The sequence below is a fragment of the Pongo abelii genome, chromosome 5 (assembly GCF_028885655.2).
Source record: "Pongo abelii isolate AG06213 chromosome 5, NHGRI_mPonAbe1-v2.0_pri, whole genome shotgun sequence".
NCBI lineage: Eukaryota > Metazoa > Chordata > Mammalia > Primates > Hominidae > Pongo > Pongo abelii.
The window spans coordinates 66,788,441-66,794,142 of NC_071990.2; the positions used below are offsets into that span (position 1 = coordinate 66,788,441).

General features: G+C 34.5%; 1 long non-coding RNA gene across 1 annotated transcript; it reads left to right on the forward strand.

The window, feature by feature from the left end:
• Positions 1-214: 214 nt before the first annotated feature.
• On the forward strand, positions 215-5,448 carry LOC129059773 (uncharacterized). The gene is made up of 3 exons (XR_008525859.2): positions 215-346; positions 517-634; positions 5,165-5,448. It is a non-coding gene; the product is annotated as an uncharacterized LOC129059773 (long non-coding RNA).
• The last annotated feature ends 254 nt before the right edge of the window (positions 5,449-5,702 follow it).

The window sequence follows — 5,702 nt, forward strand, 5'->3', positions numbered from 1 at the left end:
GCTAAAGAAAATAATCTGCTTTCTTTTTTCTTTTTCTTTTTTTTTTTTTTTTTGTGATAGGGTCTGGCTCTGACACCCAGGCTGGAGTGCAGTGGCATAATCACAGCTCACTGACCTCCTGAGCTCAAGCATTCCTCCCACCTCAGCCTCCTGAGTAGCTGGGACTACAGGCACAGGTCATTGTGCTTGGCTAATTTTTATTTTTATTTTGTAGAGACAGAGGTCTCGCTTTGTTGCCTAGGCTGGTCTCCAACTCCTGGCTTCAAGTGATCCTCCTGCCTCTGCCTCCCAAAGTGCTAGTATTACAGGCAGAGTCACCGCACCTAGCCCATGCACCTATTCATTTGTAAGTTACAATTATCCCAAAATAAATAAAATATACTTTAAATGCATGTATTCATAATCCTGCTAAATATGCTTTATAATTATGATATATTTATAATTCTAACTTCACATTGCAAACCCACTAACAACAAAATGTCTCCATGGAATAAAACTTTTTCTTTTTTGAGACAGAGTCCTAGGCTGGAGTGTGGTGGTAGGATCACAGCTCAGTGCAACCTCAAGCTCCTGGGCTCAAATGTTCCTTTCACCTCAGCCTTTCAAATATCTAGGAGTACATCACCACATCCAGGTAATTTTTTAATTCTCTGTAGAGATGGCATCTCATTGTTTTGCCCAGTCTGGTCTCGAACTTCTGACCTCAAGTGATCCTCCTACCTAGGCCTCCCAAAGTGCTAGGACTATAGGCATGAACTACCATGCTTGGCCCAGACTTTTTATAAATTTAGTATTTATAACAAAACAATAAAATGAAATAAAGGTAAAATATGTTAAAATATTTTTTACTAAACAAGAAAACACCCTTCTTCTATCCTACAATTATTATGAAAGCAGGTTTAGGCCAAATAAACAATTAATTTTTTTGCAAGTTTGCTGCCATAAATCAACCATGCATGAATATCTGATATAAACAGTGTTTACCAAGTTAGTTGCTAACTAAGACTGTAACAACTTAAAAATATGTTTTTCTTTTTGCTGCTTGCTTTACTTTGAGAAAAAAATATTTGACATTTCTGCATTAGTTGAAGAAACTGTGACCTTATTCATGTTTCTCTTCAATGCTTTCTTACAGTTGTCCATATATACTTGCAAATCAATTTCTCATTTGGGAAAAAGAATGAAAAGAAAAAAAAAACTTTTCTTGTATCAAAAAACAAAAAAAAATTACCCTGATTTAGATGTGCCGAATAAGTGAAAGCACAGCTATTTAAATACTTAACAGGTATCACTAAAACATAAATATGTCTTTAATTATCTATATGATTACAAAATTGATGGATCATTGGTTATACCAAGTAATCTACTATCCTTATATTACATTAAATCAGTTCTGAAACCAAATATTATATTGCATAATGCAGAGAAAAATGAAATTAATACAAATTCTAAGTGATTAAAGTAAAACTTGAAGATGAAAAGTAAATTAGTTCATGTTTATATTTCAAAAATTGGGCAAAAATATTAATCCAACTGTTTAATAAGTTAACAAAAAGCCTAAAAACTAGAAATAATGGATTCTGTTGTACTTGAAATTAATTTGTTATATATGAAACAGTAGTGAGTACAAAATGGATATAGGCAAAATGAGAAGTACATTTTAAGTGCCATACAATATAATAAAAGCTATTTGATCCCATGACACAGTAAGGTCCTGTGGGATGAAATGATTAGAGATAATTTTACAGGGGTGAGGAGATTTAAAGGGGCGGAATAATCACAGTGGAGAAACTGACTATACAAATTGAGTTAAGATCCATGAAGATTCACTTTTTACCTGGTACTCAAGAGCTAACTGTTCCCAATTTTAACCTGGCAATAAAAAGTTCAGAGCTTTCAGAGCACAGGATCTAATTTCATGGTATTCTGTTTTTGGAGTTCTAAATAAACCTAATCATCCAGATGTAATAGAAGAGAGATTTGAGATCCAACTCCCTGAGTTTGTCTTTGAATAGCCTTGAGTAAATCGAATTCAGAGATTTTGCCCTGCAGATATTCTGAAATTTGCTGGTAAAGCTAGAAGTTGTAAGATTGATGTTTGAATGGAAAGGTAGGGGGGTGGGAATGAAGACTGATAAAGGTAAAATTAACTTTGTTAGTAACAAGCATCAAAATTAATTAACATCTCTCCTTAGCTTTGCTTCCTTAAACAACTGTCTCCTTGTCAAATCTAGATATATTATTTTTGACTCTGAACAAAGGACATCTTATTTCCATCAAATTGTATCTTAAAATAGGTTTCTGTTTCTTTGTGACTTCAGACAACCTGGGAGTACCATGGCAGATGTTGGCTGCTGTTGTTCTTAATGTTCATTCTGATTTCATGTAGAAGCCTGGGAAATCGTTATTGCTGTATTCTTTTTTGCCAATAACTTTCATTGATTTTAATTCCCTCTGTGAATTTGTAATACAGCCAGGATATTTCTAAATGATTTTTTTTCTCCTTTCCTTCTTTCTGTAAACTCAAGGTCATGGCTTATAATAAGGAACTATGTAGTAAACTGGGTCCATGCAGAAATAGCACTAGCTTGAAAAATGATTCTAATTTCATTATTCTTATTCCTAAATCTGAATGGCATTCAAAACATGCTCTGTGAAGGTTAAAAACTGAAAGTAAATGCAAAGTGAAGTTTCATATTCTGTATTCACATATTTTTATTTTACTTTTTGGTTTAATGCCTATTTTTTTTCAAGAGATGTAAAGCTCTAAAAGGGCAGGTATCATGCCTGCTTTATTCAACACTGTATACCAGGCATTTAGCATCATGCTAATCTTTTTCGTAGGCAATCAATCTGTGTTGAATGACTGAAATCTGCCTAATTCCCAGAGATGATAGTTAAAGATTAATTTTCAGGAAATATGAGCCTTCCTTTGCTTTCCAGCTTAACGGAAAAAAAACTATGAATGTAACATAGTGACTTTTACTAGCATATTAAGTATTAGTATGCATCTTAAGGAAGCTAATTGAATATGGTAATTATATTTATAGAAATGAGTACCTGCACTTGCCATTCTTTGCCTTGCCTCTGTCTGAACACCCATGCCTCATTAGGTAAATAAATTCTCCCACTGTCTGATGCTCACTGCCCATTTTCTCTTATTTATTATTTTTCCAATGTTCCATCTCAGCCTGAGTCATCTACCATATACTGGTCAGGCAAGTGCACAATTCCAGCTTACCGTGATGAGAAGATATTCTTTATAAGAATTATTTACGTGATAATTTGAGTCTCTCAGTTCAGTTTACTCAGGTTTATTTATTTAACAGCCTCAGAAGTATTGAAAAAGAACAAATAAGAAACCCTACAAGTCATTTTCTTTCTTGTTGTTCATTCTTGAACTTTCTCCTGGGCCTCATGATTTAAAAAATATTATTTGGGGCTGTGTGTGGTGGCTCACACCTGTAGTCTCAGCACTTGGGAGGCCGAGGTGGGTGGATGGCCTGAGGTGAGGAGTTTGAGACTAACCTGGCCAACATGGTGAAACCCTGTCCCTACTAAAAATACAAAAATTAGCCAAGGATAATGGTGGGGCCCTGTAACCCCAGCTACTCAGGAGACTGAGGCATAAGAATTGCTTGAACCTGAGAGGTGGAGGTTGCAGTGAACTGAGAGTGTGCCATTGCACTTCAGCCTGGGCAACAAGAGTGAAAGTCCATCTCAAGAAAAAAAAAAAAAGGTAAATAAAAAATATTATTTGGTATCTAAACTATTTTTTTCTTGCATTTGGTAGTCTACGTTACAACTATGATAATGTATACTTTTATTGTCCAAAATTAGATACCTTAGAGAATGAAATGAAGTACTTAATTAGACAGGGAAATATGCATAAACCAGCACTATTCCAGGCAAAATTATAGTACAAATTATGTTAATACATTAATGGAAAATTTGCTATAATCCAGTTTATGACTGTCTCTGTCTTCAAGAATTCCCAAATTTACTGTTTTCTGATTTTTTCATCTATGACATAGCACATCCTGGATATTTATTTTACTTCACTGAAACAAACATTTGTCAGTTACATAATACATGTAAGAAAGCACGGTGGGAGAGATGTTACATCTTCAACATTTTTGCATATTGGGAGATACAAAGATAAATGAGACATAGTTCTCTACAAATAGCATTTAAAATAGACAAGCTTGCATAAAACTACCATCAATATGAAATTGTGTTGAGTATAAATAGAAGAACAAAGTACTAAAAAAAAGAGAGTTGATTTTTTTAATTAAAAAAAGCAGGAAAAACATTTAAGGTGGACTTTGAAGAATGGTGAAGATTCTGATAGAATATAATAGATACCAGTCACAATCTAATGAGAAAAATAGGACATTTAATTGTTTGAAATGACTATACTTGATAAAAGAACTATTATATTAAACCAAATGGGACTGTGAAGCGATCTTGAGATTAACAGCTACAGTGAGATTGGCAGCAACACAGTCTACTATTTTAGACTGGAGAAACTAGCAGGTTAGGCAGTGTTACTAGTGCCTAAGTGCCAACATTATCCAGTAGAAGCTAGAAATTTGATAAGCCTTGCTCATGGAAGCCAGCACCTCAGAGATGATGAAGTGACTTTAGGAGAGGCAAAGACAGAAGGAGAGATATTTGGTCTTCTCCCTTTCCCCTTTTGGCCGATTCCCCCTCAGTGTCTTGCATTGGCCAAATTTATCAGGAAGCCAGTGATACTGAGCTCTAAAGGAGACAGCTTTCTCCAAACCCAAGTAGAACAAAGATAAAAGGCAAAGGAGGGGCCAGAGTACATAAGAACAAGGATTTTAATAAAAATCAGAGGATACAGAAAAATAGCCCGTGCTTCCTGTAGAGAACATACTTAATAGTGCACATCCATTGTTAATCTGCTCATCAATCCTTCTTTTTTGATTTCTGTATTTTTGATTCCTTTATCACTTTTCTTTGTGATGCTTTTGTTTTGAGAACTACTCCTTGGGAAAGTTCTGTGTGTTCAGCAAGAACATGAATCATAGTAATACCCCCTTGACCTTTGAGAATAGTAGATCATATGGCCTAGCACAGTCATCATTTATTCCTGACATGTTCATATGGAATTTCAAAATTGTTCTTTGTTGCATTTTAGACCAAAAGTTGTGAAGACCAGAGCTGCAGGCAGCTGGGTTCCCTGCCAGGAAAACATAGGAGCCCTGAAGACAAATGCTGCCCTCCTCACAAATCTCCATATTCCACCCTCTTCAACACACACACATAGTCATCCTATGCTATGTGTCATAAAATTACACAACGATTTAAGAGAATATGTTCATAGAAAAACCAAACATAGCATCAAGTCCCCAGACCCTATCTTTGTGACCAAGTGTTCTACACTAAGACGATCAAAAGAAAAATTAATAAACTGCCATTGTCAAAAATGCCTGGAAACATAACACTGAAATTTTTAAGAAATTACTGAAGATAGATAAATATTATATTATTCATATATTACATTATTCTATCTAAATCCTGGAGTACTTAACACTAAATAAATTTAGCTTATAACATATGTCATTTATTTTGATCAGGTAATAGGGAAACAGAAATTGATATACTATCACTATCATCAATAAGAGTGTAGTTGAGGTTGTTGATATACTATCACTATCATCAATAAGAGTGTAGTT